Raw genomic sequence first — 27,309 nt, 5'->3', positions numbered from 1 at the left:
TTCTTATACAAATGATCTTTATTATTTATTCATATGCATTTCAACAAAAAGAGTATACCATTTTTTTTCCTTTTTTTTTTACATTATGTAATATTCTTTACTTGGTTTTTTATCAAGGCTTGCATTTGTCTTTTGTGTTTGATTTTTCTGTTGCTTGTTTTATTTCTTGCCGTTCCCGCTCATCAGCTTTAGGTTTTGGAAATCTCTGTCTAGGATAATAGAAAAATATGTAATTAAACAGTAAGTAAAGGACCTTATCAATTGAAAGTGTCAAAATAATATTTAAATGGCAATGTTTGTTTAGGTGTAAATGTGAAGTCTGGGAGTAAGTGATTGCATTCCAAAGTTGGTTGATGATTTGGTATTTCCTGAAGGTTCTTAAACAGTCAGTGGAGACAAATCGAAAGCTAGGGAACATTTAGTTGACATTAAGTACTTGGTTATCATTACATATTATCATTTATGGGTGACTGTTATCTGATTCTAACCATTCTACATAACTGGGACATGACATCTTGTAATGTTTATAGCTACTATAGAACAAACAGTATTCTGCTAAGTTGTATCAGGATAGCTTCAATAAACTTAAGCAATGATAATTAATAATGTGCTTTCCATTAACATCTGCATGCAAAAGCAGATCTCTCTGTATAAGAAAGAGTGTCAGTTTATATTTGTATGCAGATTATACAAATCTACACTTTTATTCCAATCTTGATAAAATTTTGCACATATGATCTTCAAAACAAGGGGAAGGTCATAGTCTATGTAAGATTTTGAAAAACTACCTTAGTGGATTCATAATCATAGCTGGAACTATAAGAATATTATAGCACTTTTCTCTCTAAATGGCATAACTGATAAAGAGAAACTGAACTCTTCAAGTAATGATGGATAGAAATTAATTCATAATTAATTCATAATTGCATAGATATTGATGAAGATGTTGTATGAGCATCTCTTGGTGCCTTTTCTGTTTTATGGATTACCTCACCAATGATCCATTTCAGAATTCTTATAGCAACCCTGATGATTTGACTGGAACATCACCTTCTTTCCTATTGATAATCTGTTTCATTTTATTTATTTTTTATCTTTGTCATCCATTTCTGCTTTAGAATGCTCTACAAATTTCCACTGAGGTCTGTAACTTTCTATGTCAACAAAAGTTCGAAGTCATTATTTACACACTGCAAGAATTCTGAAAATGTCATTTTTCATTTGACTGCTGCTTATTGTGTTCATCAGCTTGGATTACCTTATATCAGTCAAGTAATCTTTTTTTTAATGCTAATTTTTGATACTTTTTAAGTGCTGGTTTGTAGTTATTTTGCTTTGTTTTTGCATCATTTATTTTGATATTTTTTCGATAAGTATGTCAGATGTTTCTGCTGTTGTCAATAGAAAATTTTTTTCAGGGAATTTTAAGGATTAATGAAGTTTATATTAGCTAGATAAGTTTAGTTAAGCTCATATTAATTGATATCCATCAAAATGGAAAGAGCAAGGTTTCTCAAATTTCACTGGATATAATAATTAGTTAATGGATGATAGTTAATGTCTCTGGATGTGCAGGAACATTTCAACTCTTATTGATGGCTGAGGTGAAAGGGCCAAAAAAGTTTATGTATGTTAACAAGCTTATCCAGGAAATGCTTTGTGGTAACTCTGTAAACTTTCGACCATTGATTCAGTAATGGATACAGAGCAAGGTAGATATTATCCGACAGAATTTTTAAATGCTCTTGTGCTTCTAGGAATACTACCACACAAGCTCACTTTAAAAAAAAGTATTCCCTCTTCATATTATTTCTTAAAATCGGGCCAGCAAAGCTGTGCAATTCAATAAGGCTCACTCTGAAGATTTTATTGTGAAACATGCATCATCAGAGGGAATGCCGTAAGTGAGGATGTATTAATTTCTCGTATTTTGTCGATATCCAGTAATTCCAATATGCCCTTCGATTTAAAGCAATTAGTTTCCCATCTGGCTTGCATTTGTTATGAATATCAACAGGGGCAATCACTTTGTGGGACTGGCACTAATTTGGAAACCTTATGTTTTTTATGTAGCTGATTATAAATGGCTTGTTTAAGAGTTGGAGTGCTGGATAGTTTGTTTACTTTCAGAACAGACAGGACATTTTATTATTTTAATTAGAATTATTTTACTATTTTATTAGTTATTTTACTTATTTTCCCCTCTCCTGATGATCTATAGGGCTCCAACACTTTTAATTTTGAAAATTAAGCCCTGTAAGATTCATGTTCCTTAATTTCAAGTTGCAGTAGTCTTGAAAACTGGTAGTTCATTCCAGGTTCAGTGTTTGGAGGCTAAATGAGGTTTTTATGCTTTTATCATGTTAGTGTAAATATTAGTAACTTTAGTTTAAAAGTTCATTATTCCATCCCTCTAAGAGATAGTCCTCGTATGTTTTGCCAGAAGTAGTTTTATCAGTCCTGAATGTGAAATCTTAAGCTCTCTTAATTTGATGGATAAACATTAAACAAGTCTAGAAGTATATATTATAAATTCTCCTACAATCACAATTTCATGTAGTATCTTTAAATAATTTAAAATCAATTTCTTGTACTGGAATTGGAGCCTACAGCTGGAAGCTTAATAATATAGATTCTTTTGTAGTTGTAACTGGAAATTACTTCATATTTATTATATTGCTTTTCTTTTTTAATCTGCCTTATTTTTATAATCATTTTGCTGGAATCTAAATAAATAATCAAATGCAATTTTGTTTTATTTTGCAATTCATGGGAAAAATTTCTTGTCCTTTTTTTAAATGCAATTTTCTATGAAAATAATATTGTATTCAGCACCGCTTTGCCATTTAAGTTTATGCAGATCTAAATGTAATATTAACTTGCAGCATGAAAGCAAACAACATGAAAGATAATTTTGCTACAGTATGAACTGATAATTAATGTGAATTGGTAGAAAGTACCTGCATTTTAATTAGACATGCAACGGTATTACAATTAAACCACTTCATATATAGTTATAGATTCTTATAAGCATTCTATTAATGCTATAATCTGTTTGAAAATTTAGCTTTATGATCAAATAAATAATAAATATTGTGTTCACATACCTTGTTGGTGCGGCTCGAAACAAGGGTAGCTCAACTACGGGTTCATTGGCTTCTGTTTCTATATTGGCAGTTTGTTCATTTTCATCTTTGGAATCATTCATTGTGTTCTGCTTTTCTTGACTGACATCAGTTTGGATTTCAGTTCCTTCTGCATCCATGATGTAGATTGTAAGAGACGCTATAGGTACCCTTCGAAGATAATTCAGCACGAGTTAAAGTTATGCTGAAAAATGTATTAAAGAATTGATTTTTACTCAGTTGTTCAGAGTTTTATGAATTAATGAGTAAAACTAAATTATTAGGTTAAACTTATTATGTTATGAGGGGATATTCAATAAATTCTAAACCTAATTTTAAAATAACTCAAGATCTGTGCTTTTCTTCTCAGATATGCTTAGTCTATGAGCATTATGTGGAATCAGCTTATCTCTTAGTTAGCTTTCTCATTTATGAGCATGTGATATATTTATTGTATTCCTCAAAATGATGTTAAACAACTTTAGTCTATGTATCTATCCTTACAAGTGCTTCTTTAAGTGATACAGTAGGAAAAAACTCTGTGGAATTGCTAGGTTCTGAAAATAGGGAGGTGGCTGGCTATTTCAGTGCCACATTTCCATGCAGTCACTTCTGCAAAATGGGATATATTTTTTGAGACATTCTCATGCAGAAGTGGAACTTTTTTGCTGAGTTTATCCCAGCACTCTTCCTTAAAAGCTTGGCAGAGTTTCAACTATTTAGCTAGAAATGCATCTGGTATTAATTTAGTTTTATTTGAGAGATGATTAGTCAGCAGTATACCATGCTCGTCTCCAAAAACTGTTGACATCATTTTCAATGCTTATAGTTTTGTCTTGAATTTCAGTGATAGTTAAAAGAATCACAATGTCTGCATGCCATGTTTTAATGTACGCTGTCAGGAGAGCAGTGAATCCAGACCCTAATGACCAGATGCCCATAAAAAAACTATTCATCAGTATTTACTGTGGTTAGCATTTCATGGGAAGACACCATGTTCAATTGCTCTGTATTTTAAACTTCACTGTTTGGGCACTCATCGAGACGGTACTTGCAGATTCAGTAATAGCTTTTTGTTTTTGTAGCCAGTGGAGTATCCATTATAAGCTTGTAATCTGTAATTATATCTTCTACTTTGTGGCATATTTCTTTCAACTAGACCTGATTGCATCTGATTTTCAAATAAATGATGATTATATTTCAGAAGGCTACTAATTTTTCGATGGCATACATGAAAGAGCAAATTCTTTATTGTATTAAGGTTTTTATACTTTTCTGTGCATTTGACAGTTTTATCATCCATCTGTACATTTGACAGTTTATTGGGAGGGGGGCTGTAAAAAATTCTTTAGCAGTGTGATTACTTGATGCTATCACTTTTCTCGAACATTCTTACTCATATCAGCCTCACCATAATAAGACATCGCAAAATCTGAGTCCAAAGAACTATGTAGATAACGAATATAATTCAATATTAACAAAATATTTCAACCGAATGCCCTATTATATTATCTTTAGGCTTAGAATTCCACGAACATCATACGCATAATGTTCCCTTGGGCACATTAAGAGTTCCCAACTAATACTGTAAAATATTTTGGATTCCGGAATTCGTAGTTTTTTTGAAAGGAAATGAGGTTATAAAAAAATTCAGCTTTCTTAATTTTCAATCACGCACTCTCAGTCTCTACATCTATATTAAATAGACCTACATGAAATCCCAAGTGATTTAACAAAACCTAACATATCAGTCTTTGACACGTTGAAAAATTGGTGGAAATAATTTTGTAACAAACTAATGTAATGACTGTTTACTGAATTTTTAATTCTTAATTTAGTTGCCTTATTGCCATATATTGGAAATTCTAAATATGAAATCTTTTTCTCCATTTGAATCTTTTAAATTTTAACCCAAGAAACCATTAAATGCGTTAGCTGAAAACTTTGGAATGGTAATTTTATTGATGCCTACTAGAAGTATTAATCATAAGAAAGAACACAATTGTTTCGATTTCAAAACTAATTCTCAAATCATCTGGATAATTTGAGCGTGAATAATCTATTTTTAATAGGTCCCAAATATATCGCTGTGCTTTTGCCATGGTATATATGCATGATACACTATGCCATGAAGTGAGTTGTCTACCAGTTGAACTATTCAGCAAGTATTGTTAAATTGTGAACTTTTAATTGAAATTTTTTCTGTTACTCAAATAACAGTTTAATTATGTACATTTCGGGGAAGGGGGGATCTGAAAGGTTTCAGATTTTAAATTAGTGCAAAGGGGCGTTTTTATAACGTTTTGTGTGTTACCTTTATTAAATATCATGTTCTTTGCACTTAATCCATAAAATTCAGTTCCACAGCAAAGTCGCAAAATAATTTTAAAATGAGCAAATCTTTACATTTTCTGATATACAATTCTGCGTGCTGGAGATAAAAAGTCCCCCTTCCCCAGGTAGAGTGTTGCCATTGCTCGCTTTGAAATCGTTGACTTTCTTAATAAAATTTCGTTAAAGTTTTACAAAATATGAAATCGATAATAAAACAAATTTGGGCCTTCAGATGCCCATATTCGCAGTAGGATTACTTCATTCAAAATTGGATGGCTCTAGGTACCGTTGTTTTATCACGATGCGAAAAACATACATACATTTATGCAGATTCTTCATTATTTAATTTCTTCAAAGGGCGATAGTATTTGATGGCAATGATTTGAAAAGTAATACGCCGTTTATAGGGTTCCGACGCAAAACTTCAAACCGAAAATTATAGTCCTTCAGGGACAAAAGCCCCTTTGGACTAGAAAAAAAAAGAGACAGTTCTATATCTCCCGTTCTGCTGGGCCGATTGACGAAATTCAAATTGCGTTTTTCATGTCTTGAAAGCGCGACTTAGGATATATATTAGATTTGTATAAAGCTTTCTTCTAACATAGGACTATCAATTTCGTTTTGGCATTTTGAAAAGGCGTTGAAAATTTGAAAAGGCTGTATCACATTTCAAATCATCGCCACCATATATTATCACCCTGTCTTTCATTTAAAGAAATTAAATAATGAAGAATCTGCATAAATGTATGTTTCTCGCATTGTGATAAAATAACGGTACCTAGAGCATCAAAATTTGAAGAACGTAATTTTCCATAGAATATGGGCATGTGGAAGCTCTAATTTGAATTTGAAATTTGTTTTATTATCGATTTCAGATTTTGTAACACTTCAACAAATTTTTGATTAAAAAACTAAACGATTTCAAAGCAATGGGTTGTCATTGCTCGCTCTCCAGCGGGAGACTGTATCGGAAATTCTAAAGATATACTCATTTTAAAATGAATTTGCGATTTTACTGTTGAACTGAATTTTATAGTTTGAGTACGTAGAATGCGATATTTAATAAACAAAGGTACCAAAAAACGCAAAATATTAAAAAATGCCCCTTTGGACTTAAAGAAAATTGAAAGGTTTCAGAGTTTAAATTATCTTATTTTGCGCAGTGTACGTCCTTTACTAAATTTTATTTATATCTCTATAAATGTAGGTGTGTTTTTAAAAATTTTACACTTAATATTGTTTTTCGTTAAATCCACATTTAAAATTTTTATTTCAAACCTTTTAACACCAAGTTTTATCTTTTTTTCCTTATTAGTTGAAGGATATGTATAGATTTAAGATTTCACATACTTTTAGTCTGTTCTAGTGTAATGTTTAAAAACTATTCATAATTGTAATACTGTTCCAGCAAGATTTGAAACACAGTATCAGTACACTGTAATGCCAATGTGTGGATGCCATTAATTTACAAAAAGATGCATAAAGTAGAAGAACTGCGAAATGGGGGTCAGATTCGGAATGAAATTTATGTCCTCAGTATCATGTTAGTTGTGAAAACTCTGGTTAGAGTAATGTAAATTAATGAAAGAATAAATGGGATGATCAGTTGTGCAAAGAAACATTCACATTCAAATTCCTGGCAAAAATTTTAACATCAAATGCTATTTAGATAGATGTTTGAATCAAATTATTTCCTTTCCAAAGTATTTTAGCAGATTTAATTTGAGATCGAGCATAGTCAAATGGCGTTGTTGCTAAATTGCTCTAGAAATCATACGAACTTAAGGTGTGGAAGAACTGATTGCCCCCTCACCTGCACAAATATTAGCTATTGATCTCAAAAAGCTACATAAAAAGTGTAGATTACACTAGAAGGTTGTCTAATATTACTCGGTATTTGGCAATCTATGACTATTACATGTTATTCGATAAACGAAGATTTTTGCTGTTGTACATGGTAATCGTTTTCTGGATTCTTTTTTTCCCCAATGACATTCATACATTGTATCTTGGAGTATAAGCATGTTTGATGTTGGACCAGAATTCTTGATTTGATGGCACTGCCATGAATCTTTCAATCGATTTTCGAACATGCTGTTCGCTGTCTTTATACAAAGTTCTATATTAATTCTTGGCAATCTTAATGGGAGGGCAAATTGCATATACAGTACAAAGTCCGTAATCCGGACTCGTCGGGACTTCGGCGATTCCGGATAAAGGGTTTTTCCGGATTATAGATCATCAATTTAAATCTGGTAAGATGTCATGCAGAAATTATACAATTAAAAATATGAAACCGTAATTTATGAAATAAAGAGCAATTATTATCTAAAGGGTATCAAAATTTACAAAAAAAAAAAAAAAAAAAAAAAAAAAAAAAGAGCTTAATATTTATTTGTTTACTTTATTAAACATTTTGCTAATTGTTCCCTAATTAATAAATTACACCGTTTATTCTTTAATAATTTTTCCTAATGAACAAATTAAATTAATTCTCAAATTAATTCTTTTTTGTTTCATCAAATGATTATCGTTTGCATAAAATGAAACTAAATGATTCAGTTAACTGAACGGAGCTTTTTCCTTAGAGTTCTTAGCACCATATTTAGAGCTTGATTATTTTTTATTAATTAGTACATTAGGTTTTCTTGGATGTTTGAAAAACATAATTTGCAGTGTCATATTATATTCGTATTATATGAAAATTAATTCAGGGAAAATATGATACAAGCGATTAAAGAAATGATGCTGAGTAAAATATGCGAATTTTTCATTAATCTCATGAAAAAGAAATCGTCTGTACTCGTAGCAGCAAGACAGTTCTCAATTTGTTTTCCATTTTTGATTTTTAAAATTATTTTAATAGCACGTGAAAAATTTAATGCATTTTAGTTTTGTTGTTGGTGCTAAATTTAAAATGTTAAAAAAAAAAATCTAAAAGCTTTCAAATTTTATATAACGACTAGAGGGGCATTTTTTTAACGTTCTGTGTGTTACCTTTATTTATTAAATACCATCTTCTGGGTGTATTCCAACTACGCGAATGAAAATATCCCCTCGTCCCGGTATAGTCCAACTGCGCGAATCAAAACTTCTTCCTCCCCCCCCGTTGCCTACAGGGTTACAATTTTACTTTTTAAAGCCAATTGTGGCCAAGAGGAAAATATAAATAAAGAAATAGAATGACAAATAACAATAACACGTAAAGAATATCTAACAAGCATGATAATTACTTGAATAGCAGTAATAAATGAGAGAGCTAACAAAGAAAATAAAAGGTATTGCTAAACATAACATATTAGCATTACAAACACCTTCCATTAATTACAATAAGAGAAAAGAGTATTACAATATCATGAATCAAATAATTGTAAAGCATACCAATTATATTTTTTATAAATTACATCAATAATGGTCAAGATGTTTGAACTAGACTGGAAAATTTAATATAGTTCACCGGTGTGCAAAAAATTATTCCGTATCAAAGAGTGCTAGAAATATTTTTGTTAATTAAAGTAATCATGTAAATATTTGCAGAAATTAATAGTTAAATTAAAAAAAAGCTTAGCATGAAATCTATTATAACATTATTATGCATTTGGAACTTTGACGTATAAATTGTAAATAAATTTAAATTATTATGCTAAGAAGTTTTTTCTAAAATTTATCTAGAAGAAAAGAATTAGATAAACAGTACTGCAAATTAATATAATCAATCAGGCCTCTCAATAAATAAACTTTTTTTAAAACCAAAAATTAAAAATTGGGATGCAAAAGTTTGTGTAATATACTTGGAAATATCTGAACATATAATTAATCAAAAATGTATAATTAAATTAATAACAAGCTAATTAACAGCAACATTAAGCTTAACTTCATTCAATCTAAAACAAGCAATCGATCAGGAACTCTGCATATTTGAAGTTTAATTGCTATTTTACGTAGATTTCCGTATAAAATAAATATCTGCACTTGTGAAACAAGTGAATAATATACTGATAGTCCACAAGAATTAAAATATAGTGGTTAAAAATCTACTTGTCAGAAGGTATTCAAAGTTATAGCTACAGAAATTGAATGATTAAACTCGTAAAGTTATGCGCTGCAGTGTGAAAACAAAATTCTGGAATAAACATGTTAAGAAAATCAGATGGAGAAACAGTCCTTAATTTAGTGATATCCATATAAACTATGCTTTTGGAAAAGGTTACATATAATTTGGACTGAGATATCAATCATCGAATCCGAGTTAATTTCTTTCCTTATTTTTTCTTATTAGAGGGATTTGTAAAAAGATGCTAAGGTAAAGGTGAAAATTTTTGCAATATTTTTAAAGAAATTTAAAAAATATTTTTGCTTCATGAACTGAAATTTCTACGAATCATTTTTATACAGTAAATAAGTACAAAAAAAAAAAAAAAAAAAAAAAAAAAGAGCTGGGGGATCTCTGGGATTAGAAACTCGGGTCGAACTACCAATGTTTAGTGGACTTTTCCGCTTGATCATGAGACCTTTTGAAATTAGGCTGAACAATATATTAAAGAAAATAGAAGATACAGCATGCGTAAGAACAAAAGTGGGCTGAATTAGATTTACATGTTTGATGAATGAGTTAAACTTATCTGTATGCCATTATGAAATACACTCATGTCCAAAATTATGTTTACATGCATAAATTCACGGATTTCTCAAAGATTATGACTCATAATTTAATGAAATTTCGTGTAATCATACATAACATGATGACACATAAATGCAAAAGAAAAAATTGAAGATCACCTCATATGATATAAAATTGTAGCATGAAACAATAAAAATCATAATAAAGTGTGACAAAGAGAGTTAAGAAAAAAAGGAATGATTCAGAAAAATAATTCTTACGAATTTAATATGGAATATGATCTCCCCTGACTTGTACACACATATCACAACATGTTTTAAGGCTGGAAATAACGTTGTTAACCACAGTTTGGGGAATTAATCTCCACTCTTCCAGCAATGCTGTCTTCAGAGCATTTACATCTCTAGGAGGAGGATGTATACGTGCAATTGCTCTTCCAAGGTAGTCCCATAAGTTCTCTATCGGGTTAAGGTCAGGAGAGTTTGGTGGCCAAGGTATTCGCTTAATGTCTTCACTTTCAAGGAATTCATCAACGAGGTTTGCTCGATGTGGATGGGCATTATCCTCCATAAATAAAAGGTCAGGTCCATATGCACCCCTGAAAAGTCTTACATAAGGATCTAAGACCTCATCTCGATATATCTGACCTGTCACAGATCCGCTGCTTAACACGTGTAGGGGCGTACGTCCATCGATCATTATTCCACCCCATACCATCACACCTCCACTACCGAAACGGTCACGTTCCTCAATGTTCGAGGTATCATTTCGTGTTCCTGTCTCCCTCCAGATGTAAACACGTTTAGAATCACCAGTTAAACTAAACCGCGACTCATCAGTAAAGAGAACATGGAACCATTGATGTTCAGTCCAGTTTTGATGTTCTTTACACCAATTAAAGCAATCCCTCTTTTTCTGTGAAGACAGTAAAACACATACCCTTGGCTTTCTGGCATAAAGGCCTTTTTCATTAAGCCTTCTGTATATTGTTTGCCGTGATGCAACAGTTCCAGTGCCGGCTGCAAGCTCTGAACTTAACTGGCGAGCAGTAGCCTTTCTGTTACGACGGGCAGTTAATACCAGATACCGATCTTCAGAAGCAGTTGTCATTCGTTTCCGACCTTGTCCAGGCCCCCTTACAACACTTCCATCATTTTGAAACTGTTTCCATAGCTTAGAGACTGTCTGTCTTGAAATATTCAGACATGTGGCTGTTTCCATGATTGACTGTCCTGCTTCTAAACGGCCGATAATTCGCCACTTTACAGATTCTTCCAAATGATACTTCGAAGCCATAACAAACCGCTTTGAGTCCCTATACACTGAAATCAAACGCTATGTTGCAGAAATTCACTCAAATATTCAGTTTGCGCAAAGCGCTTGATTCACCCTTGGATAACATAACGCCTAGATTTGCATATCACAAACCGTTTGATTACTTTTGATTGGATAATGCTAATTAGGCTTGGTTTTCACACATTCCCTGCAAATACGGATCACATTGATTCGATATTTCATTGAATATCATCATTTTGGGGTATGTAAAGATAATTTTGGACATGAGTGTATTAGGAATGTAGCATAAAAGCATCAGTGGAGAAGGTGATGGCAATCTAAATCATTGTAATCTAAATGTATAAAATTATCAATATCTGCTACTAATTTCATTACTACTGAAAAAATTAGAAATGAATTCTATTATAAATCACATGAACGTGTTGCATTATAAATTACAACAGTTGGAAGAAATGTTAGCGTGATTTAGCGACCATCTTTGTTAAATAATTTCAAATAATTAATTTTACAAATAATTCGGCCTGAAACTAGGCTAGAAAATAAGCTACATGCTGAAGATTAAGCTTTACCAAGGTGTTGGATATATCTTCTGTTAACTAGAGTTATGTTGCAAGAATTTGTAAAAATTATCATTTAAATATAAATTGGCATAAATACAATACAAATTATATACATTCTACATACATGAAAATTTGAATACAGTGCAACAATATGTGAAAAAGAAATGGATAAAAAGGAAACTGAAAATCCCAAGAAATGGATTTTTTTTTTTTTGTTAATTACGAAAATTTTGCAGACTCATAATTATCAATTTATTAATTAAATGTGTATTAGAAATTAAATATATGCCAAATTACATCAGGTAGAGTAACTGGAAAACGGAATAAATATTTAAACGTTTCTAGTATTAAAATATGGACTTTGTAAGAAAGTTAAATAACCTTAAAATAACTTCAATGACCAAAAAGGCAAAGCTTAATATGGCGATATATTGCAATAATATTAGTGTGAATTTAGAACCACTTAAGAAATCCAATTTTTAGATTTAATAAAGAGAACTGTTTAAATTAAATTAGAACTGTTTATCTAAAATGGTGAATTTGAAAGTTAAAACCATTCTGCTATCTAAGAAGATTTGTTAATTTTTATCTAGACAAGAAACTTATTTAAAGTGGGCTACAAATCCAATATTTGATAGGTTGATTATGTATCAGTTTTGTGTATGTCATTAACCTATCAATTTAAATATTCAAAACTGATGTATATATCAGCGACTAAAATCTACAACTTGGAAAATTTTAAATTCTTAGAGAATAAAAAGGATCTGGCTCATCATTCTTTTAAGCATCTCAAAGAACTTTAAAATGAGTGTAAAAGAAACTCATTTTTACTTTAGCAGACACCAGACTTTAAATTAGTATTTGTTTTGCATGCACAATTTTTACAGTATTGATTAAAAAAAAAAAAAAAAAAAAAAATGAACCATTAATGGCGATAAATGACTTTTTGTAGCACCCAATCTTCTTGGTAATTCAAGTGCTTAGAAAGAGGGAACAGGAAAAAGTCGCGCAGTTATTCTATTAGATAAGAGTGGGGGGAGGGGATCTTCGATCAAATTTCATGCAGTTCGTACACTACCCATGTTCTTCACACTTAAACCATAAAATTCAATTCAACAGCAATATTGTTGGTTTGTGCAGTAGCACTGAAGGCGTATTGAGTAAGTTTCCTCAGGCGAAGTTTTCATTAAAGAATCATAAGTCAAAAAATCAACTACGAAATCTTTATTTAATAAAATAGGAAATTTTTGCTTAACTTCAGCACAACAAAAAGTAATAATCTTCACAGACATTAAAAAACTGAAGTATTGAAAAGAATAACTTACATAGAATCATCATCAGTCCTAAATATCATCAGGCTTACCTATTTAGGCAATAAGAAAAAGGAACAGAACATACGTTGACACAGTACCTGAAAGATAAAGCACTAACTAAAATACACTCCACGTAGCTAAGGTGAAAGTCAAATATTATACTGCATTGCTCACGAACTTTACTTTCTCTCGCCAATATATATCTTGGCGCACGTTCGTTTCGTATGCCTTTCGAGTTTCATTATGCAAAATACCTAAATTTATGCTAACATTGCCCCTGTTTTGCTAATGAAACTCATACCAATTGCAATTCATTCCTGCAAAACTGAAATTTAGCTTTAGGAATTGGTTTAGTCACAATATCAGCAACCATTTGCTCTGTTGAAAGATAAGCAAGTTTTACTATTCCTTTGTTATTCAAGTCGCGTATATGATGAACTTTTGTATCAATATGTTTTTGTGCGCGAACTGAATTTTTCAGATTCTACAAGTCTTAAAGTAGACTGATTATCTTCAAATACCTATCGGTAGAGTTTGGGGTAGATTGAAATCTGTTAATTTTAATAGCCATAATAGTTCTTGCGTAGCTTGCAATAGTGCAACATATTCAGCTTCTCCTGGGGATAAAGAAACACAAGTTTGTTTTCTTGAAAACCACGAAATAGTTTTTTTCCTAATAAAATAACACTTCCTGATGTAGATTTTCTATCTTCAATATCTTGTCCCCGATCAGCATCTGAATAAACTGTAATATTAGGTTCTTCACTCGACGAAATTTGTAAGGATAGATTCTTTGTCGTGTTTAAGTATCTAATGATTCTTTTAACAGCATTCCAGTCCTTTTGACGTGGATTATTACACCTTCTACTGAGTATGTGAGTTGAAGCTGTGATATCTGGTCTTGTGATAGACGATATATACAAAAGACTTCCAATAGATTGGCGAAATTTATCATTTGAAGTTAGGAGATTTTCTTCCTTGTTTAGGTTATAATAGTTTGTTTCCATTGGTGTGCTAGCGGGGTTTCGCTTCTTCAAGTTGAAATTGCTTGACAAGTTGATTTATTTTATTTTTCTGTGATAAGAGATGACTTCCATCTTCCTTGCGATTTATTTCCATGCCTAAGAAATATTTAGCTTCACCAAGATGCGTTATTTGTTAACGTTTCTTTAAATCATTAATTGTTTGAAGAATTAGTCCTTCTTCTGTAGAACTTATTAGGATGTCATCAACATACACTATTAAATTAATTCTTTTATCACGAACCACTTTTGTGAAAAGACACGGATCTGCTTTGCTTTGATTGAACCCAAGATTCTTCAATGTATTTTCAATTTCTACATTCCAGCACCTAGCTGCTTGTTTGAGACCATAAATAGACTTCTATAATTTACAAAATTTATGTCTTTCTTCCGGAAATTTATGTCTTGTTCAAAATTTAATGGCTCTAGGTACCGTTGCTTTATCACAGTGCGAGAAACGTACATACATTTATGCAGATTCTACATTATTTAATTTTTTTTTAAATATAACACAGGTCTCTAATATTTGGTGGCAACAATTTAAAAAGTGATTCTCCGTTTACAGTGAATAAACGCAAAATGCCAAAACGAAATTAATAGCCCTTTCGGCAAAACATTATCCGGATTTTATGTAGAATTCTGTGTAAGCACTGTTGTGTCATTTCATTTTCGGATTGAATGGATAGAAAATGGAGGCTGTTTTTAATATTTGGTTACACGGTTGCTTTACAGGTTTTCTTGAGCTTCATGCAAATACAAACCACTTACACTTTCATTTAGTTTACAATAGCTTGCTTATTGCTAAAATTGCAATTTTACTTTCTTAATTTTTAAGTTATGCATTTAAGATCAGTACAATAAGTTTTAGTAGCTTAGATTTTTACTTTGCTATTTTCATGTATTACAGAACTTGGTAGAATTCATGTGTTCTTGCTGATGAGTTGGATACGCACCTAACTGTTATAAATATAAATTATACCTTTCTGAGAAACATCTTGGTTACAAGAGCTATAATTTAACCATGCATCTCAAATAATTAAAATGAAATTCTAAAACAAATATCTAAAAATAACAACTGTGATTAAAAAATATGAAGTAAAAATATAGGCAACAAAGAAAAAAAAACGAGATTCCCCTTGTGCAGAATGAAACGGAAATTCAAATTAGATTGCCGCAAACCGAGGAGTTTGCCAAGTGCCATAAAATAAAACAAGTGCGCCAAGGTAAATTTCCGAATTACTGATTAAATTTCGTACCAAATTTTACAAAATTTATTTTTTAGGCATAATTAATTTAGTTGTAGAATCAAAATATGGAGGGAGGGAAACTAAATTGGCATGTCATCTAAGTAAAAGTCTAATTTTGTTTCAAAATGTTAGAACAACACTATATATTTAAATGTAATGTACATCGTAATTCACGCTTTCGAGACATCAAGATGAATTTCATCAATCGGCCCAGTAGAATGGCAGATTTTGACAGAATGTACAATTGCTGACATTTGGTTTCGGACACTTGTATTTTTCAGTTTTATTTGCAAATACTAAATATTAGCCAATAAATTTATTTTTCTTTCACGTATATCATTGATCATCTTTTTTAAAACGAGCCCACCAGCGGCCAAACGGTAAAGTTGCTGAACACTCGTAGTTCGGTCCGAGGTTCGAATCCCGCGAACGGGCTGGCTGCATGGGTGTTTTCGTGGTTTTCCCCATGTGTAATGTGTATACGAGCCAGTTTCCCTTAGAAAGTCCTCCACGAAGGCATCCCTCCCCTTAGGCAGATAGCCCTAGTGAGCTTAGCCATAATTAAATACACCACACCATACCTTTTTTAAAACGTGCTTGTTTTTAAAAATGTTATTCAAAACGTTAAATAACAAAAATAATTTGTTTAAAAAGTTCTGAAAATGAGCTCACATATTCAGACACATTGAATAGTTCATATTTTATAAAAATGTGAAAATAATGCGACTCTCATTATCTTTTAGCTATTATTTTATCTATCTCATTATCTTTTAGGATATCTTTTAGCTGAAATTATACTTTTCATGCATTTGTCATGGATCCAACTAATTTTTTAGTGTAAGAATAATCCATGACCATTCCTACTTAAGAATTGCTTTTAATAGAGCTTTTGAAGAAGTATCGTGTTTCCTTATTCTTTTCTCTTATTCACTGCATACATGCTCCATAGGATTTAAGTCTGGAGAATATGGAGAAGTTTTGATAGCTTCAGGAGAGTGGTGTAACAACCGCAAGCGAACATTACGGCTGTATATTTAAAAACGCTATCCTAATGAAACTTGGATACATTTTGCATTCCAAGTTTTCTTGCAGATGTTTTCAGATTTTCATTAAGAATATTTATATTAATCCATATTATTTTAGATAAACTCTAAATTTTGTATTCTGAAGACAGCGAAACATCTCCAAATCATTATGCCTCCTTCCCCGTGCTTAACAGTAGGCAATAGGTTTTTCGAATTCAGTTCATGATTTGGTATTTGCCACATACTAAACGTCTATTTCGTAATCGCATATATATTAAATTTTGACTTTCCTGCTAAGATGACATTGTTTTAATATGATAAAACTTCGCTTACTGCAGATTTTATGAAAGCCAGGTGTATTTTCCTTGTTTAGTTCTTGACGAAAAATTTCCTTCTTTCTGATCGACCATTACATTCATATGCCCTAAATAGCTAAAACTTCAGAGTTAACTTTCATTGCAAATCATTCTTCTAAATCTGTTGAACGTTTTAAAGTACTAATTAGAGTATTTACGTTTTAAAGTGTATATGAGCCAGTTTCTCATAGAAAGTCTTCCACGAAAGCATCCCTCCCCTTATGCAGGTAGCCCTAGTTAATCTCAATAAACCAAACCTAACCAAACAAAACCGGAATGCGGTCAAGATTGCAACGCATTTTCAACAGTTTCAGACAGTTATCATCATTTTCTAACAGCAATAATAGTTAAACGATTCACAAGAAGAATTTTTGGGTATTTTGAATACTTTTACCATCTTTAAATCACAAATTACTAAATTTCAAATAGTACTAGTCATTAATTTGTAGCGTCTGTTAATATATTTTGCCTAACAGGTAATAATTTCCAAATGCAGAGGATAATTCTTGTGATGTATTTTCGTTTAAAAAAAAAAAAAAAAATTACAACAAGCAACATCGTCTACGAAAGCATCTCAACAAAAATTTTGATTATTAAATGTGAGTTGCTGATTAACACTTTTCGAACAAATTATTGTATTACGAGGAATATTTTCATGATATTTATTTTACAACAAGCAAGGCTTAAAAGTAATGTATCGGGAAAAAAATAAAGTGTGTTTTAATACTTAGTACAAGATCTATGCGACAAGCAAACCTGAAATTTTATTTTGTGACATTACTTATCTAAATGTGTCTACCAGCGGCCGAGCGGTTAAATCACTGAACGCTGGTAATTCGGTCTGAGGTTCAAATTCTGCGAATGGGCTGGCTGCATGGGCGTTTCCGTTGTTTCCCCGTGTGTAACATGAATATGAGTCAGTTTTCTTTAGAAACTCCTACACGAAGGCATCCCTCGCCTTAGGCAGATAGCTCTTGAGGCTTTGCCACAATCACATAAAACAAACCAAAACTTATCTAAATATGTTTATTGAATGAACCTATTTAAGAAGAAATGAATTATTAAGGCCCTGGTTTTACCTAAAAATTTGCTGCATTTTTCATGTTTTGAATTTTTTTTTCATTTAAAAAATGTTTCCGAAGTTTTATGCTGTACTTGTTAGAATAGAAACATTTTACATTTGTAACTACCAATGAAAATTTAAAGCGATTCTATTAAGAAAACAAAAAATTACGTGTTCTAAAACGTGGTCGTGTATCCGAAATCTATTGTTCAAAAGTCTTTTATGATTTCATCCCCGAAATATAATACCAAGGATAAAAATTTAACTTTTTTTTAGAATCATAATAATAATAACATGCTGTTTCTGTAAATACAATATTTTAACTATGCAATAAATTTTACTATTAAAACAGACATGTTACTTAGAGTGGAAATTTTCGTATTCTTCGCTGTGGAGACCGTCTTTAAGAATTTTGATATGTGAAAACGCTCATATCTTTGCCTAGCACAATCGTATTTATTTAGAACCATAACTCATTTTGAGAATCTCAGTGTTATCATATTAAAAGAAAATTAAAAATTCAAGTTCTTTTTACATTTAGAAGAGCTTTAAGATCTTTTCATGATAGATCTACATGCATCAAATTTTTGTAGAAAAACACAGCGCGAACAGTTTTATCTTCAGCTCATTTCGATTAGTAAAAGTTTTCTAAACATCAGAAATAATTTTTTAGGTTAGTTTACAAAAAAAAAAAAAAAAAAAAAAAAAAAGACACATTGTAAAATTTTTCTAATGACGGCACTTATTTTGAAAATGATAGGACTGTATTAAGAAAACAGAACAACATGCTTAATTTAACGATAGCCAGTTTGGCAACAGTGGCCTGAATATGTAGGAAGTTGTTTGGCGCGTATTGTCCTGAAAAGAGAAAAACCTGTATAAGTGATAAGAATTCAGACAGTTGAAAAGACAAACTTACCTAATAAAAGTCTAAATTATGATTATAGGATGAACAGTGGAATGAATATTCTTTCAAACAAGATTTTAATCATCACATTCATCGCTTGCAAGAAAAATAGTACGGGCGGATCAAGAGCAAAATTTGCAACATTTTGAAAAACGCGACAAAACGAAGTATGGGGTGATCTTCATTAGTCACAGCAACCATTCATTAAATTAAAGAGATCTGTTCATACATACAAATAGTTCTCAACAGATTTGGCGAGAAATCGACTCTTTGGCATTATTGCTGTTCTTGAAGTTTACCTGTAATATCTTAACAGCTACGAGTTTTCTGATCTCAAATCGCCCGTTTTAGCGGTTAATCTGGAGAAATTAATTGTTAGTATACTCATGCAGCCTTGCAATACTCGCATGTAAAATTTTAAGTTCCTAGTTCTTGTAGATTTCGGGATTTTTTTCGCAGGAGTTCGAATATCGGAATTCATAAATATATGCATGATAGATTTTCTAGATAGTACAGCATTCTTTAAGAAACATATGTTTATTAACTTATTTAAAATTTTAAGAGAATTTTGTGTTTAGTGCAACAAAATAATGCCCTTGAGACAATAATAAGTATTTAAATGTTTAGCAATAAAAAATAAAATGCTCCCAAATTTGTAAGGAGAAAAGGCGTATCCTTTTATTTTGAAATATAAAGCGAAATTTTTATTTTTATTCCATTCAAAAGAATTGGCGTTTTAGGTTATCATACAAATTTATGTTCTGGCAAAATTTCCGATTAATTGAGATGACATCCGGTGTTCGACAATAAATAAATTGAACATTTTTTATATGGGTTCTGTTTATCCGCCACCGGATAATCAAGAGTTAACTCAGTACGAGTGACTATTTCAAATAATATGAACTTAGTGAGTTTCCATATTCAGCGGCCAAGTTGTTTTGTAATAAAAAAAGCTGTATGGGACTTCAAACCAAAATATTTAGCAATATTTCTTTATGGTATTTTAAACTGAAACAATAACGTATTAATTTTCCTCGCAATTAACAGAATAATACGTTTCCTTTGCAATTTGAATTACGTATTATAAATGTAAACAAAAATTTGGATCCATTTTAAGAAATCTGAATCATATTTAATTGCTGCACAGAATTACTGTACATGTAACGCATCCAATATATTACGATTTTCGATGGTGTCACTGTATTTATAAACCTATATACATTCGGGGCCCATACATGTCTATAAATATGTTAAAAAGGATTTATATGTTATTTCAGTTTTGGCCATATTAGTGCCTTAATATTTCAGAAAAATATTTTCGGGTGATTCTTAGATTTTGTTCGTTTACTAAAAAGGAAAGCAAACCAAAATTACAAAAATTTACAAATAATTTAAATTTCGTTTTTTTTTTTTTTTTTAAATTTTAAATAATGAAGATTGCAGTCATTTCCGATATTGGTTGATATGATAATATTGAATCACACTAGGGCATCGATCTTGAAGGAAGGAGGCTTCCGTGGATGATGAGCGGAAGAGCTTTTGATGAGTTGGCTTGTATATACATTGCACATGCCTAAAAACACGAAAACGTCCATTCAACCAGCTCATTCTCTTGGAATCGAACCCACTACTAGTAGTTAGCGCTTTACCGCTCGTCTACTGATGTGCTAATTCTGATATTGAAAAAAATTCCCCATAACTGAAGCCTTTTTTTCTGCAAGTCATATACATATTTATTGCAAAGCAAGCGAGATATTTTGTTTATAGCTCACGAAATTAAGTTTATTGTCTTCACTAAAGAAATTTCATGTTCTGCCAAAAAGAACTTATTGCCATTTCACTTATAAGAAATATTTGTTGCAAGTCTCGTATGCAAGCAATTTGGTGAGAAAGATGCGTAACTAAGTCTTGATTAATTAAAAAAAAAAAAAAAAAAAAAAAAAGAATTTTAGAAAGTAAAAGCAGAAACCGGATATGTGTTTAAGGTATACCGAAACCAAAATTCGTTTCATTATTTTTATTTTAATCGAAATAAAAGTAATTTTTCCTCTATTAAACAAATGTAAAAGTTTGCATGTGACGCTAATTTGTGATGGAATGTAATCGTAAATATTATTATTTTAAATTGCTCATTTGGAGAATATGCTTTCCTGAGATTCACTCATAAAACTGTAGACATATCGTATCGTAGCTGTTTAGTTTAAAATTGTTCAAGTGTTAACTGAATGAGAATATCAGATTGCAGCTCTTTTTTCCAAATTCCTTTTATCGTAATTTGCCCCAACGGAGATTATACTGCTAAAAGATAATTTTATGCTCCCAAAATAAAAGCAAAAATAATTTGTTTTCGACAAAATTGATGAATTTAATTATGACGACGTCAGAGACGAACGACTATGTATTTTGGCACGAAATCTAACTACTTTCTTTTTTTCCACCGACAGCGAGGCAGCCGGTCCACTGGGTAGTTAGCATATCGGCCAGGTAACCTCGATGACGGAAATAACTTGATCAACATTAACAGACTTATATATAGATATTGTGCTCAAATGCTGGTCGAGACGATAGTGCAGTGATGGAAGAAGGGTGCATGGCGGGTGAGAAGAACAATTTCAGTTACATATTTACAGAGTTATGGATAGGTGGTTACAAAAGACATCCACAACGTGAACAATAAATAAGTACAGTGCAATATATGAGCAATTAACAAAGTGACTGATAAAACAGTAAAAGTAATATCTAAAATAGAGTTAGATACTAAATAGCAATACTAAAAATAATAATAAGTAAAATACTAAAAAGCGAAATAATACATAAAATAAAAAAAAGACAAAATAGTGTAAACAATACATACAATAAGGCAAAATACATAATTCAAGGTTCTTAATTCAGGGTTTACAGTTCAAGGAGATAAGTATATACAGGGAATAAGAAAAGTCGAATAAGCTAACTTAAGACAAAATTAATTCATTACAAGTACAGAGCATATAGGGGCTGTGCTGGTGACGAGGCTGGCAGCTGAGAATTACTCCAACCTGTCTGATATTTTGCGTGCAATATTTATGCAATCGCATATGCGTTTTAATGCATTGCGATTTTTCGGAGTAGCTTCGGCCCATGCATGGATGTGGTTTGCTACTGGTTGCCTAAGATGATATTTGGCGGTCTAATGCCTAAGATGAAATCTAACTTCTGTCTGTTTCTCTAAAACAGGTACTTCAAGGCCTGCTAACTTCCCCCTCAACCAATACCCCCTAGAACTTAACTCAAGGCTTCGGCGCGGAGTGTGCGACGTTACTGTAGTAGGGATACTTCTGTCTTCGCGTATATTTGCAACACCTCCCTAGAATTTTACTGTATCCAGAGGGTGCTGCCTCAACCCCGTTTTGTAGTTGTAACGCATGTTGTCATCATCGCATAGCACTTATTTTCTCCCTCATTTGAAACTGTGGTTCAAGTCAGCTTTCATTTGCGCGCTTTTCATGAAACGAAACACGTGAAACGGAAATGGAATGAAGAAAAATTAGTACATTTAACGACCGACGCCCCCTTAACAGAAAAGAACACCTGTTCCTACTGCAAATAAAATAAAAAATAAGAGCGAAGTTAATTTTTGACTGCGCCCTAAGACTAATTTTTGTGTTGTTTTGTATTTTGCCAAAATTAAACTTTTTTTAAAAGATAAAACGAGACGAATAATTTATTTCTATTCAACTTAAATTTAAGTAAGATATAACTTTTTATTAATGTAAAATGATAAAATGTATGGTTATTACGACACTTTGTTAAATATTGGCAATTACTGTGTAAAATTTGCGATTTACTTTACACACAAAAAAAGATAATAGTAGTATTTAACAGGATATAACTGATTCTAGCTACTCTGCATGCATACTCTAGTACTTACTTATTTTTAAAAGCATGCTCACTTAGCAGTACATCGAAAGTTCGGCGAGTTATTGCCCTGACTATAATCAACTTACACAAGCACAGATTAAATAAAGCAATTTTTTCGGATCATTCTTGCTAGGTCATAATTGGAAAGATAAATTACGAAACGAAAGGGTTGATTAGTGATGGACAGTAATTGATAACAATTAGGCAATCTGTCTTGAGAAGTACAAATCAAACCCCGTAAAACAAGACCTTTGAATTTTTTTATCTTTAGTTGCAAAAAGAGTTCTTTTATCAATTTAAGGACGGCAACGGGATTCGATATTGAACAATATTATTTTCTTTCCAATGTAGGCAGCTGCATTGGCGCTAACACACACTACTTGAGCAAGGAGCTCTTTACGCGACAAAGCATGAATTACTGTTAATATTCGTTAGATTTTAAACTTTATACAGGCTGATTCAATTTACATGATCTCATGGTATCAGCGATTGTATGTGACACGAATCAAAAGGTAAATATTTAAATTAACTGTGGGTGAAACTTTAAATAACTGCCAAAAATTATGTGGAAAATAAATAAATAAATGAATAATTTTGTTTAAATAAGTCTTTAATTTGAAACTCATAAAGTAATTAATGAACTAAAAGGCGAAAAATAATTTATGATATATTTTAATGGGAACGACAGATTATATAATTCTCTTTATAGAATTCATCTACTATTTTATATCACGAATAATAAAAACGCCCTTAATACATTTGCAAAGATGAGTCATGCTTTTAAGAATACAGTTAAATTATTAGACTTCCTTATGGGCGCTCACATTTTTATTATTCACGACATATTCTGGAGGATTTCTATAAACAGAATTATTTAATTTGTCGTTCCCGTTAAACTAAACGATAAATTAGTTTTCACCTTTTAGTTCATTAATTACCTTCTAAATTTCAAAGAAAAGTATGTGATTTTTAAAAAAGTATTTTTTATTTTTATTATTTTAGTCTCGATGACACGTTATCAATCAAATTATTCTACTGCAAAATCGTTTTTCAACAATGACTAATCATATTTTTACCTTCCAACAGTTCTGTTACGCGAAATGTTCTTGCAGCGATTTCGCTGAAAAGCCCAAAATTAGTTAAAAATCTCATATCTCTTCATTTAAAAAATTTTCTTTCCACTCTAACCGATGGTGCAAAAATAAAATTATAGTAATTTCAGTTTGCTCATTAAACAAATATACGCGTGAAAAATCGTTTTAACATTAAATTTTGAAACATCTAAATCAAATCATCATTTCAGTGCATTACACTAGTGTGCGTGAGCAAATTTTGAGTTGCACAACTTGTCGATAAATAGTTTAAAATTCGACCGAAAAGTTTTGACCATACTGATAAACCTTACGAGAGAATTAAATAAAAGCTTGTAAAAAATCCAGTTAGCTTTTAAAAATATTTTAGAAAGTCGCATAATTAATATTGTTTTATCATACATGTTTTAAGAGGGCGAAGAGTTTGTTTTATAATCTTTGAAAATTTCAGATTTTTATAACGAATGTGCAGTGGGTATCGCTTAATAAAATCACTATAAAAACATAATAAAATCAATCGCTTATAAAAATCAAATCACTTTTAAAATTTAAAGTCAAAACCTTAAGTCTGGGTGTCAGGTTTAGTGATTTTCTTCAAAGTCTATTTACTTTCGCACGTAGAGGTACAAATGCTAGAATTTTCGTCCGGACAATTCATGGGAGGTTGTGGGTTACAAGAGGTTTGTCAGAATTGGCTCAGACCAATTGGGGAAAAGTGAGGCAGAATCTGTATAAAATGTTTTTTTTTGTGTGTTCATACAGTTTTTTCAATTCATCCATCCACATCGTGCTTTTGTTGTTTGGTCGTGCCTCAAAATGTTCAAACGCAAGGACTTAAGCATAAAAGATAAAGAATTACCAGAAAACAAGGTTGACGATGAAGAAATGCATGATAGGACTCTTCTCGAATATTTGGAATCGATGAAATATCCAGACTTGCTACGAAAAGAGTGATGGAGAGATCATCGAAGTTATCACAGAAAACAAAGGAATTAGTGAAAATGAAAATTATCTCGAAAATGAAAATTCTGTGCTGTAACAACAGCATTCTCGCCAAGCATTCGAAATTTTGAGAAGAACGCTGGAACTTAAAGGGGGAGATGCAAAGAGATAAAAGTAATTTCGTGGTTTGGAGACCACCGTTGAAAAGCTACGAACAAAAAATATGCAACAAACTCGAATGGATAAATTTTTAAATAATATTTCATATGCTTACATATTGTATTGATCTGCGTAACATGTTGAAATAGTTACAATTTTTCTGAATTAAGGCGACTATGGTCATCCGCGGAAAGAAATAATGAAAGTTTTATATAAAGAAACTGTATGTAACTTACATATTAAACAGCAGGACCTGTAGATGCAAGGAGAGTGAGGTTCAGGTATGTACGCATTTCATTCATAAAAATATTTATTGAAATCTTATATAAAATAAGTCTAAAAAATTTTATTTTTATATCCCCCTCCCGAAAATATCCAACCTCGTATCCTTAATCGATACGAAATCTTGCGTGTGGCCCAGCAGCGTATATAAAACTCAACCGCTTTGTAAAAATAAGGTCAGTATGTTTATAGGCTATTTACTTACTGAATATTGCGAACTTTATTTATATAGCGCTTACACGCATTCGAATTTCGAATGAACTCCGTAGCATTTTAAAATTATGCATTGTGTTATATTATGCTCTTTTCATAACAAATAAGAAGAAAAGCATGTAAAAAAATTCAATACATTACTACTTATAGAATTTGCTTAATATAAAGTTATACACTGACAGAAAATTATATCTGTATAAGAACTAGATATTAAACTGTTTCTCACCTCTGGAAGCTAACTTGTTTCGGAAATACTTTTACTACAGTTCGCTTGCACAAAGAGGAAGTAAGAAACCTTTTGCAGTATTTCTTGCGACAGTGATAAATTGTTGATAATATTTATCTGTTATCATACGTATTTAATGCTTCTAACAAGAGTTGGCAGTATTTTCAATTCTGCTTCCGTTATCTGTGAAAGAAAATTCAGCTTTTGTCTTGTATTTTATTTTTTAATTCAAGTCTTTTATTTATAAGTTTTTGATGATCCTAAGAGATAAGTTCCATAAGTAGGATTTTTAAGATCACATAAAATACACAAATTTTTACTAAGATTTTAAAAGATAATAATAATAATAATAATAATAATAATAATAAAAACTGAAAGGCTTCAGATTTTAAATTACGTTCAAAAGGGGCATTTTTTTTAAACGTTTTGTGTGCTACCTTTATTTATTAAATATCATGTTCTTTGCACTTAGACCATAAAATTCAGTTCAAAATAATTTTAAAATGAGCATATCTTTAGAATTTCCGATACACAGTTCCGCGCGCTGGAGATAAAAAGGTTCCCCCCCCCCGTAGTGTTGCCGTTGCTCGCTTTGCTTTTAAACCGTTGAGTTTGTTAATAAAAAATTCGTTAAAGTTTTACAAAATATGAAATCGATAATAAAACAAATTCCTAATTTCAAATTTGGACTTTCAGATACCCATATTTGCAGTAGGATTACGTCATTCAAAATTGAATGGCTCTAGGTACCGTTGTTTTATCGCAATGCGAGAAACATACATACATTTATGCAGATTCTTCATCAAATGTAACACAGGGCGATAGTATTTGGTGGCGAAGATTTGAAAAGTGATATGCCGTTTATAGGGTTCCGACGCAAATTCGCAAAACGAAAACAATAGTCCTTCAGAGACAAAGCCCTTCTGACTAATAAATACGAGACTTTTAAAATAACTTTATAATACTGAATTGCTTATGGCAACACCAGCTCCCGAACGCTAGATTTTTTTTGAATTCAGAAAAGAAGCATATTTGGATGAAAATGACTATGTTATTAATACGTGACATATTTGTAAACATTATAGGTTTTTCAAATATATTTGTTTAGTTTGCAAAAAATAATGCGAAATTAAGTATCGAGGAAAAGAGGCAGTATAGTCCTTTTCGGAGATTTTTTTTTTTTTTTTTTTTATCTTACCAGCATAAACGGTCATCAAGACGCCTATTGTGTTGAAATTTGTCCATCGAAAGTATGGAAAACGTACAGAAATACGATAAGTAGATATCATTAACATCTAGAAGAATAGATCACATGAAATTAATTGCAAATACACTTTTAGATTATAATCATAAAAATTTCGTTTCTCAACTAAGCAAAAATTATAAAATATTGTTCTCATGAAGTATAGAAAAGTCTTGGTTAGGAATAGAAATGTCTTGATTAGAAATAAGTATACTGATTATGTGCATGATTTTGATTAAGCTGTCAGTCAACTAATATATACTTTTGACACAAATAGCAAATAAAATTATTCTTTCGTGTCATATCGAAAGCTTTATCTTCAAATTCTAATATAAATAAATTACGATACTTTCTAGCAACCTCAGAACATAAAGTATACTATTAAAA

At 31.3% G+C, this 27,309-nt stretch overlaps 1 long non-coding RNA gene across 1 annotated transcript; it reads right to left on the bottom strand.

Moving 5' to 3' along the window:
• On the bottom strand, positions 1-25,776 carry LOC146998847 (uncharacterized). The gene is made up of 4 exons (XR_015039786.1): positions 25,680-25,776; positions 13,300-13,347; positions 3,108-3,296; positions 1-209 (listed from the first exon to the last, which is right to left on the bottom strand). It is a non-coding gene; the product is annotated as an uncharacterized LOC146998847 (long non-coding RNA).
• Positions 25,777-27,309: the final 1,533 nt, after the last annotated feature.

The sequence above is a fragment of the Stegodyphus dumicola genome, chromosome 2 (assembly GCF_044657685.1).
Source record: "Stegodyphus dumicola isolate Sdum_Otavi_A_Nest chromosome 2, ASM4465768v1".
Lineage (NCBI taxonomy): Eukaryota > Metazoa > Arthropoda > Arachnida > Araneae > Eresidae > Stegodyphus > Stegodyphus dumicola.
This window is presented reverse-complemented; position numbering and strand designations above follow the sequence as displayed.